Raw genomic sequence first — 14,100 nt, forward strand, 5'->3', positions numbered from 1 at the left:
CCATATGGCACTTGCCTTGCATGCTACCAACTCTAGATAGACACCTCCCCACAGCACTGCATAGAGACCCCAGAGCATCACCAAGAGTAATGCTTGAGCATAGAGCTGGGAGAAAGTGTGAACAGAGCAGTTCACAGTAAAGAGAGCCTGTGCCTTTGCTCTGTTAGGTACCAGCAAACCTCCAACAAGCCTCATGCTGACTCCAACACAGCTGTGTCCACTCCCAGCCTTCTTCCTCCCAGGTGCCCCTGAGCCTAGATTCATTATCCAGGGATCTTAGCCCAGCTCTGGCAGAAACCAGGACCACCTCTCTCACTGAGACCAGAGAGAGGTGAACCAGGCTGCCAAGAGCCAAACTACTCACCTTTGCCCACTGCCCAGCTGCCAATCAGACCAGTCACAGAGGCCTTTTTCTGAATAGAGAAGAGACCGTCTTTCTCTTGCAAATCTACCTGTTAATGTATTAAAAGCTCAATGAGCTTAGTCACTTTTCATCTTTCCCTTTAAATCAGAGTGATTGTACTGAGCTTCTAAGGTCTGTGCCAGCTAACTAGGGCATTTTAGTAATCTATTTTTAATATGTACCAACTTCTGTTCTTTTTAGTTCTGCCTTAAGACATACTTTTATCTTTACTGGTATGCAGAGATCATCAAAAAACATCAGTTCTTCATTACATGACAACTCATAATGACTCCTAATGAAGCTTTGGAGCAGCTGTTGAGAAACCCCCTTGCATCGCTTTCTAAGCAGCCTTCACTCTCCATCACCGTCTGCAGCCCAAATGCAAGTGCTCACCAGGCCATAATGGGGAGGCGGAGAGGTGCTTGCTCTTCTCACGAGGTGCTTTATTCTCATCCAATCTCATAATATACAATTATGAATGAGTGCATTAGGAACCCTCTGCTCAAGGCATTTCACCCTTTTAATCATATTCCTTTATGGAGCAGAAAAGAAAGTAAATGTTCCTACACCAAAAAAAAATTTAAGAATTCAAATGAAATTGAAGCTGGAGAGAGAATTGAAAACACATAACAAACTCACTTTCTTTTAATTATACGAAAAACACATTGCAACTGCAAAATGTTAGAAATTAGGCTAAGCCCAGATGATTTCAAATCCAACCCGCGAGCTGACTTGTGGAGGATTTGGACTTGAACATGTAGGTTAATAAGTGTGAAGAACAACTGAAGCAAACCTCATTCTCCAACTCCATTTCCATCTCCCGTTTTCTTCTCACACATTCAGCGCCTTATACTAATTGTCCTGCCCACAGGCTAAGAGCCTAAGAAGCAATGTTAATGGTCATTTTTGTTTCTTTTATTGTCATTATTCCTGAGATCTTAACTCCTTCCAAAGGCTGGCTTGCTGCATATGGTTGCTTTCTTAGTTCTTGTGTTCCAGATACTTTTTATACCAAACACATCTCCATCAAAAGCATCTTCACTAGACAAGATTCTGTGGTATGTACAGTGCTAAGTAAAGACATTAGCTGGCCCCATGTTTCTTATACAAAGTGAACAGTGGGGCCAGAGAGTGAATACTTTACAGTGGGTAGGGCACTTACCTTTCACTCAGAAGGCATGGATTCGATCCATCATCTCATATGTTTCCCTGAGTCCGTCAGCAGTACTATACTCCTGAGCACAGAGCGAGGAATAACCCTGAGTTATCACCAGGCATAGACCAACCCTCTTCTCTCTCTCTCTCTCTCTCTCTCTCTCTCTCTCTCTCTCTCTCTCTCTCTCTCTCTCTCTCTCTCTCTCTCTCTCTCTCTCTCTCTCTCTCTCTCTCTCCTCTCTCTGTCTCTCTCTCTCTGTCTCTTTATATATCTCTCTGTATCTCTCTCTCACTTTTAGGAGCTGGAGTCACTGGTATTTTTCCCTGGCTCTCTGGTGCTCAAGCAGTGACAGTAACATAACTAATCACAAGGAACCTGCCCATAGGACTCCATCTATGCTGTGGGACATGTACATGTCCCCACAGTCCCATCAGAATAAAGCCCTCACTCCCCTGGGGACAGCTGATATTGCTCATCCATCTGCACTTTTACTTTATGGTTCTTATTTCCAATCATTTTCTTGAGACAGAAGTTAAAGTAACTATGTGGCATGCAGTCAACATAGATTTGATCTGTGGTTTTATGTGGTACCTTGGACACCAAACCCTTGTGTCAGAGGTTTATCAACTTCGTGCCTGAGTAAGCTGAGTAAGCTAGAGCTTAGACTACCAACCTCCATCTCTCACACAGCTTCATGTCCATGCTCTAGTAGGTTCCATGTGTCCATGTTCTCATTAGTGTCCCAGCTCAAGCTCTCACACATATCCCATCTCTGGACCCCACAAGTGCTCCCCTATCCTCTGCCACCCTGACATCTAATAAATGGTCTTTACCCCAACTTTTTCTCTGTCCTTTTATATGTTTGGCCACAAAGGGTAAAAGGAGATTAAAAATGCAATTGAATACTAAAAGCTGATTGTTATCTTAGAAACTCAGAGGCCAATGACATGGTTGGTCACTGTTGAAAACGCTAATCATTGGGGCTCACACCTTGGTAGAGAAGTCGGTTTCAGTGTTTTATGAAAAATACCAAATATGACTGAAAATATTTTATAGGATGAAAACTATTTACAGTTAGTATACACTTAGACACCTTTAATATACTTGTATACAGCTAAATATAATGTTTTAGGGTTGTTTATATCAATATTTTGTGTACATATAAGAACCAAATAGAATGCCTTAGTTTAAAGAACAGTTTTTGTTTGGATTTGACCTTGACTTTTCAACTTTTTAAATGGAGTGATTTTTTATTCCTCAATATTTTATCCCACTTTTTTTAGAACTCTAAGATTTAATTTATTGTTTTTCCCTAGTTCAGTTTTTTTTACTAATAATTTTTATTTTGACCAAAGTGGATTACAAATCATTCACAGAAGTATTTTAGGTACATATTGACATTGAATCAGGAGCATTCCTACCACCAATGTTGTCCCACTTTTATCTTTTTATCTAATGATAACTACTTGTGACTCATTTGAGGTTGTGAAATAAACTAACTTTCCTTTCCAAGAAGAAATACTTGATCTCAGAAAAAACTGCTCTGAGGTGGGAGGACTGGTGAGGACCCAAGTGAGGGACGTTGGTTCTTCAAGACTACATTGAACAGCTCAGTTGGTTTTTCCTGTCTACTCTTCTCTTAAGGTAAATGCTCCCTTTTTCCACAATTTACAGAAGAAAATATAATGTTTTAGGCTCAGAACAGAATTTCCTATTTGAAATTTAAACTAAAAATAATCCCACACATAGATTAATGATAGACTTAACTAGACCTTCTGTGTAAACACCTGAAAATTTCTTGTCATGAACCCACTTGAGCTCTAATCATACATGGGCACTATAGCTACTCTTTATTGGTTAATATAAAAGGAGGCTTTTATTGACATATTCATTTATATATATATCTTGTCTATTTTATTCTGTCTGAGTAATCTAGCCAAGAATTTACATCATACTAATGTTTCTTCTCAAAGATAATATTTTATAAAATGCATCTACCCAGATAGACGGATAGATAGATAGATAGATAGATAGATAGATAGATAGATAGATAAATAAATAAATAGATAAATAGATGATAGATAGATAGATGATAGATAAATAAATAAATAGATAGATAGATGATAGATAGATAGATAAATAGATAGATAGATAGATAGATAGATAGATAGATAGATAGATAGATAGATAGATAGACAGATAGATAGAGAAAATTTATTAATTTTGGTTATTTAAAGCTCTTCCACTATGATTTTATAAAGCAAGGATAAAATGTAAATTCAAGAAGAAGATGAACAGCCCCAATGAGGCAGATAAAAACTGCTTCATTATAATTCTCACTTTTTACAAAAGGCGTTATAAAATTATTCATCACATCCATAATTTTCTAACCATAAAGAGTGGAGGTGGTTAAAAACAAAACATGTTGCAACAGACCTGGTTGAAAATTAAAATGTATTCTTACCTTTCAAAAGATCAAATTATTTCTTGGGGGAGAAAGCATTGAATAATTCTTGAAGGATGTGTTTCATGTCTATGGTCAGCCTTTGAAAGAACCAGCTTAAATATTCACACTGTCACTCATTTAGCTGCAATGCTTTGTCTGAAATAAGTTATTGGAAGGTTCTTTCTTCTTCTTTACCTACTGAAAGTAGAAGTGGAATGGGAGAATGTGTGTTAAAAATTTTAAATGTAATTGAACAGTAATAGAATTTTCATTTTAAATTTAAAATTCTATTCAGTTTAGATCCTAGAAGATTTGCTTGAATTTTGTAAGAAAGGAAAAGGAATATAAATACAAAGATTATAACTTTTCATCCTCTAAAAGAAAATGCAGTTATTTGTTGCATAAATCTATAGTTTCAATAGCATCATTTTATAACTAAATTTGGTCTCTGATGAATCATAAGAATTAATGTTTTTGTTAAATAAAAGTAAACATATATGTATATATTATGATTTTAGAAATGGGCATTGAGGTAAATTCTGTACATTCCTTCCCGATTCCTGGTCCTTTTATTTCTTTAATTCAAGTAGCGATGACAACATATATTCTAACTCTCCAGGAGCTGGGAGGCGGGGGGGGGGGGGGAGGAATAGAGAAAACTATAAAGCAAACTATCTACCATGGAAAACCACGAAGCCATGGAGAAAATTCAATCAAAAGGGCACTCCTATGAGAAAATATTAGCAGTCAGAACCACAAGGATTAAAGCTAAAAAAAAGTTAACACATGGATAAATAAAACAATGACAGCCTTCCCCAGTCATCTCAACAACTCAAGAAAATGAAACACTGTATTCAAGGACTAGTGCAATTATGAATGAGGCAGCACCACAACAATCTCTTCGGCAAGAAGTGTTCATTGGTTAAGAAGAAAGCACAGTGCAAGAGTTCCTCGTGAAATCCAGGCATGTCCGGATTTTGCCATTTCCTCACAGGCTTTGAAAAAGCTAAAGTCTTTCCAGCTACAATATCCCAATACGTGGTCCCCATACATGTTGCAAAGGAGATGTGAGCCAAGGGGAGAAGGAATGAATGCATTTACTTCTGCTTACAAAATGCCACAATTTCAGGGGTGTCTCTAAGGAGAGACCAACATGTTAACAAAGAGAAAAAATTTAAATAAATAAATAAGTAAATCATCTTTCCTATTAACTTGGTCCTTAAGGCTGTGGATGTCACTCAAAGAATTCTTTGTACCTTCAGATGTTATTGAGCACCAGAAAACTGATCTAGATTTCCATTAAGTTATTATGCAGCACCAAACCTCACCCTTGGGTTTTTATCTTGGATAAAATGAAGATGTGGCTCCAGATAATCCTCTCTCAATATGCTTTTCTTAGTTTTCTTAAAACTTTTGCCACATCAAGTCAAGGATGTGGAAATTACAGTAATTATCTGAGTGGCTTGATTGGGATAGTCTGCCTGCCAGGTGACCCAGTTGACCGTAATTTTAGCTTCTTAAGAGTTATTTTTAAATACCTTGTAGTTCTTGAGATTATCCTTTCAGCCAACTGTAGAGGGAGATTGTGCAAAACAGAGCAGCTCAGTTACACAGCAGGTACAACTTCTGCCCTGCCTGATATGGTCAGGAATCTGTTCTTTTTAAACTGTTGATACTTCCTACATCATCTTTAGTCCTGCCCTATTTCTTACTATGGCCATTGAAACCCATGTCTAAGTTCATCACTATATACCCTATCTCTACATGGTTTCTTATAAACTGCTTTTCTTGTTTAAAACAAATACTTCAGGAAAAATCAAGTACCTTTTCTTTGAAGAGTTCATTACTCACTTTAAGTTTAATAAAACTGGAGAATGTGTGTTTATCGAAGTGAAAACAAGTGACTGAAATTGTAAAGATTTTATAAAATTTTAGCTACAAAATGGAACCTTGACCATTTGACTACTTTTTCTGAACTGTTATTTATAAAAGGTGGTTTCTGGAGTATGTTTACATTTGTATATATACATATATATGTAATAACTAAATGCTATATTTGCATAAATTCTTCATGTCTGAATGCAGAAGAAAGCAAAGCTGAAGAGAGATCTTAGGGGCTCAGGCTTCAGATCAAGTGACAGGAACAAATTGTATTCCAATATCTCTGAGCAAATAGTCTAAACCAGTACTAGTCAATGTCCAAGAAAAATAGACTAGCCACATTGAAACTTCAAGTTCTCTCATAGTAAAGTAGAAAGAAACATGAAGTCAATTATAACAACTAATTTAAATGACCATACCAATATTATCAAAGCAGTATCTCTTCACTGTATGATCAATATTTTACAATTACTGAGATAATTTACATTTTTGAGCTAATATTTTCATCATTTTATAATATAGAACTTGGTTTCAACAAAGTCCTTGATAGTCATGCATGGCTCTCAGTGATATTGATGGACATCAAAACTCCAGATAACCAGTCCAGATCATGTTTTCTGACTCTGCTTCTTTTTTGTTGAACTGTCACACATACATACACCCTGCATACCTTTTCCACCAAACAAAGGTATCTTTGCTGTGTTCTATATTTAAATGTTTAATAAGACAATTGCTATGTCTTCATGAAATACAAAGGATGCATTGTTCCCCAAGCCAGGTAGACAAATTGCTTTCTTCATTGGCCCCATGTTACTACAAATACAGTCTTCTTGAGGACTTAATCACTGGTAGTCATTTTCTAGCTACATCTCAGACAGGCAGACAGAAGAATATTTTCTCTGTAATTCATGTCTCTGATTGCATAGTCTCATGTCTTCGAATTTTTGGTTTTCATAGTATTTATTGAACATTGGCCAAGCACTAGACTTCATCGTAAGTAATAAGAATGACTAGAATGTTCTATTCTGTGGTGTATCCATTCTAGTGAAAGAAACAAAGATAAGAGAAGATAAATATGTGCTACATATAATATTGCATGAAGAAAGTCAACTTTTAGTTTTTTTATTGAAACCATTGTGATTTACAAAGTTCTTCATAGTTTGGTTTCAGACATACAATGTTGCTGGTCAATCCCACCACCAGTGTCCATCTTCCTCCCCTAATGTTCCCAGAGTAGATTCCATGCTACCATCCCTCACCCAGCTTACCAGCATAGCAGGCCTGTTTTTAATTGCTGTTGTTAAAGTTTGGTGTCATGATTTCCTTTTGTTGATGCTGACTTGGATATTCAGTTCTGTCCTTTCTTCACACCACCAATGCACAGGAAACCCCTTGGCCAAAAGTTCACTTTTTCTCTCAAAATGGTATGGAAGCCCCTAAAATCCAGGTACTTTCTGAAAGGGCCCTGCATAGTGCTGAGAGCTGTGGGTGATTCCAGAATTTCTTTCTCAATGAATTAATTATAAGAGGGTGAGGTTGCCCATTCCTGTATTTAGTGTTATTGGTGACTCCACTGACCTGTCTGCATCTTCGTGGCCAGTGTACATCCTCTGTCTTAGCTGCAACCCCATATCCTGGTGACCTATCATCATGGACCATATGTCCCCCTCAGTTTACTCCCTCTCACTTAATTATACCTTCCAGTCTAGCTGTCCATCTAGGACTAATTGGAGGTCACGGGATTTTATGGGGATCCTGAAATGCCTTTAGGAAACCCCAGCCTCTTTATGCAATTGCTGGAGGCCCCTGGTTTCTAAATGGAACTTGGAACATAGATCAATTTTTATATTTGTATCCACAGATGTTTCTCTTTTCTCCTGAGTTTGCCAGGAAAGGAGGGAAGAGCTGATCACAGGCTCAGAAGCTCAATCACAGCCAATTCTCTCACCTCCCCAGCTTCCCCCAGAGAGGATTTTTATTTCATATTCTACAGGAAGAGCAGGATAAAAGTGAAGCTTCTGGTGAAGGAATTTACTCTTGAAAAAGTTGAATGTAACTTTGTAATTGATGCTTGGACCTCTAACACCATGAATTAAAGTCAGAGGAAGGAATTGTGTGCTCTAGAAAATGGTACTTTGCTTTCTGCCTGAAGGTTTATTTTATAATAATAAAATTCTGTTTTATTTGCTGATGTGAGACAGATCCAGTGAAAGTTAAACCAGTGAAAGTGAAACCAATGCTAAAACCCATGAAAGTGAAAGCAATGTTAGTTCACCTGGACTTTGCACACACTGTCCTTTGCTCCAAGTGATGAAGGCTGGAAGAGCAAGTTACACAATTGAACATCAGAACCTGAAAAATTTATAAAGCATTCTTGGACCTTCTCCCTCTGAATCCATCAGTTCTCAAGTATTTCCTTTAGTGTCTACCACATATGTGTCATGAGTTCATCACATTTCCTGTGAAATATTAACAGGACAATTAAAGCAATAAATCTTTTGAGAAAAAGAGAGAACATGCAACAGCTCCAAAGAAATAACCAATCATATGTCCCATCCAAAATACAAGTGAAGAACAGCCAAAGCAAAGATGAGAACCACAGCTGTGCCTTGAAGAGCTCAGCATGGGCTAGCAGGTGATGGACGACGTTGAAAAGGTGCTGCCCACAGTATCTTATTTGTGGGTGTCTCCAGCACTTCTCTGAAGACCAAAGTCATGATGGTGGTACAAGCAAATGGAGCATATTTTCAAAGAGGTGTTTGAAGAACTTGAGGCCACACTCATTGATATTCAGTGTGACCTATGAATGGCTCAGAGTGAGGGCTCAGTGGATGTTGGAATGCCCAGATCATCAGAGCCACCCTGGAGTGTTCCAGGGACCCTACAGCTGCTATTCTGAAGAGACCAAGTGCTGCCAGGAATCACCCTGGTGAGCATGTCCTGTCTCCCAGCCCAAATGTCCTTCCTTCCACCCTCTCATTTCTTCAGGATGCCTCCATCTGAGGGACTCCTAATGTCATTATTCAAAATATATTAGAATGCTTATTTATATTATAGTAATATTTCTATTAAAAGCTAATCATTATATATTTACTTAGACTCTTAGTAAGATACAATCAGGAAGAAGTGATAGGTTGTGTGTTTTTATTAAAGCTATTTCTTACAAAAACTATATAGAATTTGTGTTCCAGATCAAACCTCTATTTATGGTATGAAATTCTGTTATATGGTTATTTTTAAGAACACATATACTATGTTATGAAAAAATACTCTATATTTAAGATTTCCATATCTGTAATGATTTTCCCTTTTTTAGCACCATTTTCATTAGGTCTGTCCTGTTGGATTATTGAGTTATTTGTAGGCCTAAGGCAATGCTACACAGTGAATCTATGTATGTTAGTAATTATTGCTCAACTTTAAATTTGTTCCTTTAATTTAATCAACATAAGATCCAAAGTTGTTAATGATTGAGTTACAGTTGTAGTGTTGGGACACCTTGCCCATCAACAATATCTACTTTCCTCCACCAATGTCCCACTTTCCCACCCTCCTGCCTCTACAGAAAACAATTTTATTTTTTTTCTTCTAGGCACCACGGCTTGCAACACTATTCACTCTCTCACCTTATTACTAGATTAATACTAGTGGCCAATCCTCCTGGTCTTTGTTTCATTATCTTTGAATATTATTCTTATATTATTAACATTAAATTTATATAAGTTGGACCTATAAAACAGACATCTCCAAATGCCTCATTTCAAACATCTAGAATTGTACCAATGTTTGATCCTTTATCTTTTACACCACTTTTAAATGAACCCCTAACTTCATATCTTAGAAGATTTTGCATATGTCTCGTGGTTACTAAGATGAAGAAGATGATAAAAATGGTCAATTAAGTAATTTCTGTAAGCAAAGAGAAAAGATGAAAAAAATGAGTGAGAACCCATTTATCTTTGAGATAAAAGGCTCAAAGTTTTTGCCCTGGCACTTCAAAAGAATAAAACAAAATTGTCACAATAAATATAGAAATAAAGACTAGAGAGATAGTAAAGGGGATAAGGGCCTTTGTCTGTGGCCAATCCCAAATCAATCCCCAGCATCACATATGGTCGCTTGGGTATCACCATGCATGATGCAAATGCACAGATCCAGGAGTGTCCATGATCACAGCTGGGTATAACCAAAACAAATTGATTAATAAAGAAAGAGAAAAGCAATACACATGGCAGTGAGTAGAAGAATAAATAAGGTTGTTGTCAATGTAAAGTCATAGTTCTCAAAATAGTATCAGTTGAGATGGGAAATGGTGAGGACTTTTCTAGTTTTCCTTTCCTAGACATAATGCACTAACAAGCACTAGAGCATCATTTAAAGTTCCCAAAGTTTATTGAGTATGTGTTTCTTTCCATGGGAGGGTGTTATTTAACATCCCTAGAGCTTAGTGATAGTTCAGTGTTCTAGATTGTTTTTCCCCATCTCCACAAAGAACACTATTTTCCTCTAACCAAATGGGTATTATTTCAGCAAAGAGACACAAATTCAGCTCTGTTTTTATCTCAAAATACAATGTAAGAGCCCTCTGTGAAATTAAAAAACTTTTTTGCCATTCTGCATCTAAAATACTGTATAAATATACAATATGCAGCCACACACTCAATTTCTTTATTGTCATTGAGGTAGTTGGTATTGGCAAGGTCTACACAGAGCAGAACAGTTGACTCAGCCAACTCAGGAACAAAAACAAGAAGTTGCATCAGTCCTGAGTTACACTCACCAAATTGTAACTAATGAGAGCTTTACTAATCAACCGGTTGTCATGGAGCCTTGCAAATCCAGCCTTATCAGCATACAGACGAAGTCCTATAGCATAGCCTCACTTGCCTATTTCAAAGAATTCTATAGCAATTGTAGGAGAGAGAAGTCTATTTTTGAATGCTAGCATGTATTGGAAAAAAATCCAGAATGATTAAGTCTTCTGGCATGTATTTTAGCTATTACAGCTGTTTGCAATATATATGTGCTGCATCTATATTTGAAACCTCTGCTGCTACCATTCGCCATCTGCCCAAAGATGGGGGGAAATGCCCACATTGTTTGTTCATCGCTCGTGAAACTGCACAGACCAATTTGCCAAACCTGCATTATTCTTCCAGGTCTTTTTCCAGCATCTAATCAATATTTTCAAAGTGTCTGAGTGAAGTTTTAAAGTCTCTTTAAAGTAGATGTTGCCTTTTAAGTGAAAAGAGGCATAGGTTGCCTCTCCTGATCATTTAGACTCACTGTGATTAATCATTTTATAAGTGTCCTAAAGTAGCCAGAATCCTGACTTTCTAGATACCAGGTCTCTGAGGTAGGGCGAAGATGGTCATCAGAAAACTGACAGAGCCCATCCTCCTCACATCTTCTGCCCTTTGACAACTTCCTCCTGAATAATGTCACTGTGAAGAAAAATCATTACAGGTGGGGTTGTCGGCTCTAGGCTTGAGCATGTTCCTGAGGTGAAAATAAAAAGGAGGCCAGAAGTGAGGAGGTGGTATAGGAGGACTCACTTCACATGCAACATCCTCAGAGTCAAACCAAGGCACCACACAAAGCTCCTGGTCCCCTCTAAGGCTCAGAGCACAGCCAGGAATAAATCCTGAGCAACTCCATGTGTTGTCCAAAATGCCCAACTAGGGGGGGAAAAAGAATGAGATTCTCCTAGAGAGAAACCGGGGATCAAGAGGGAGCATGAGGTAGCAGGGAGCCAGTCAAACTGGGAAACAAGTCTAGGGCTCTGCCCAGCCACCATAGTGAATGCTCAGAGCAAAAACCTAGGTCCCTCACTGCTTCTTGTACAGGCCAAGGCCTCTAATTTCAGATAAAAAGAAGCCCTGCTCATTTCAGTGGACTTCCATCTATATTGAAAAAATCTTAACCACACTGAGAAACTCAAAGTGAAGTTCCAGGGACCTATAAATTTATTCCTGTCTTGGAAAAGTTATTTTGTCATTTTAAAGTCCCTTCTACACTACCACCACCACCCCCTGGACCTTGAAGAAATTGTTCCCAAAGAGTAGTTGACTCACTCTTCAGAGCTCGGCATGCATTCGCACAGTTGCAGTTGTACACAGAATCCACAAGTGGCCTCTGCAGTTTCCTTCCCAATAGACATGCTGAGGGTTTCTCCAGATCCCATACTCCATACTCTGCTCAGTCCTCCCGGAAAACACTGCTAGATGGGGCATTGTCATTCTCCAATTCTTCTGCCATGACTTTGTTTCATTCAAACCTTCTCACCTTCAGACCACCCACAAATGGACACTGTTCCAGATCTGTATCAAAATGTTCAATCTTGAAAGTGACGACCTAATATGCTATCGTCTGGTGTGTGGATAAGAACTTTCTCTGCACTGAGTATTCTAAACTGATGGGCTTTGCTTCTGCACATCTGTGCAGATATAATGACCTTCCAACACAAGAGAGGCCACTGCAGTTTTCTCAGTGGTAGAAGGACCTACTTGGCAATCTATGACTGGACAGGCTGCAGCCAGTCAATAAAATCAAGTGTTAAAAATGGTCTTCCTGTTCAAAATTCAGGATATTGCCCTTTTAAAGGTCAAAATATAGCTGGTCGCTTATTTATCACAATATTTTCTTTATGAGTCATGAATCTGGAAGTATTTAAGATCTCGCCAATAAATAAAAGAAAGTTAAAAGGTGGCATTCAATATTTCTTAAGTGGATATCAGTGAGAAAAATAAAGAGTTCCATTGCCTCATATATATTCCAGTTGAGACTTGCTAGATAACAAATTAAAGAGATTTGAGTTTCTCCTGGACAATAACTCACTGTTTATAAAGCTTCCAAGTCACCTCGCATATGAGGAGGGATGGTCAGTGCAGGAGATCTCTACTAACCAGTGACATAAATCCAGGCTGTGCCTAGGCGAAACCAGCTGTGAAATACAAGCAGATAGATCGATGCTAATGCAGGCTAAGAGGTGGGCAGAGGTTAACTTTGTAGTTCCGGGCAAATGCCGGATGTGGTGAGAGTGAGGAGGGAGGTGAGAGAGACCTGCTCACAGCTACAGGACCACATGAAGAAAAAAGTCTTAGAACCTTGTCAGACTCAAGATAATGAATGTGAAAATGACTCTGTGAGTCTTGTATTTTTTCACTTTTCTTCAAAACTTCAACTTTGGGATTTCATCACTTACTCCTCTAGGTCACTTTCTGGAGTTTGCTGGTCATACTTTCCATTTAGTCAAGGCATCTGCAGACATTCTGGTCCAAACATCATGTTCAGATTATCAACATGATGCATGTTAAAGATGCTTCTTCCCAAGACCTTCTCTAGACTAAGAGAGATGTTATGGCACTATCCTCTTTAATTTCAGTATTTCTTTTCAAAATGTTTATATCACTTCTAAATATTCCTAAAGCATTTACAGTTTTCCTAGGATATCATTAAAATACTGATGAAACTAGCAGCAATATTTCAAAGTAAGCTTTACTAAAGAGCTTTTGACTTAGATTTAATAAAAGAACTATCTAAAAATAAAATCCAATCATGGTTGCTAAGATATAATGATGCATTTCACTTATTTATTATATGGGTTGACATAGAGAAAATAGAGTAACAAATTTTTACTCTATTATGTTCTAAATAAATTCTTAATATTTAAGTGGAAGATTAAATTTAGAGATATATATGAACAAGGGGCATCCTTATTTTAGTCTTATATGAATCCTGCTTCAATTTTTTTAATAATTTTAATAATAATAATAATGTTTAATAATTTTATTGTGACCAAAGTGAGCTACAAATCTTTCACAATAACAGTAATATTTAAGGTACATGGTGACAGGGCCATTCTCATCACCTCCCTCCATCCCTATTCCCAGCATGCATTCCATATCTCCCTCATTGCCTGCCGCTTTGGGGTTGGTGTTTGAGTCTGATCATTTTTTATATCCACTCAGTGTTCATATGACTATTTGGTCTTGGTACCCTCCATTTTTCCCCCTCAATTACTGAGGCAGAACAAGATGGTTCGTGTTATAAGGTTCTGTTTGGAAAAAAACTGAAAGGATTCCTTAAAGTTTATAAGAAGAAAGGGAAAAGAAAAAAAAAGAAAAAAGACACCCAACTATTAAAAATAACAACCACCAGCACATAATAATCATGAGAATGAAAGTAAATTTAAAAATTGAATAAAAAAGAAGA

The sequence above is a fragment of the Suncus etruscus genome, chromosome 3 (assembly GCF_024139225.1).
Source record: "Suncus etruscus isolate mSunEtr1 chromosome 3, mSunEtr1.pri.cur, whole genome shotgun sequence".
NCBI classification, from domain to species: domain Eukaryota; kingdom Metazoa; phylum Chordata; class Mammalia; order Eulipotyphla; family Soricidae; genus Suncus; species Suncus etruscus.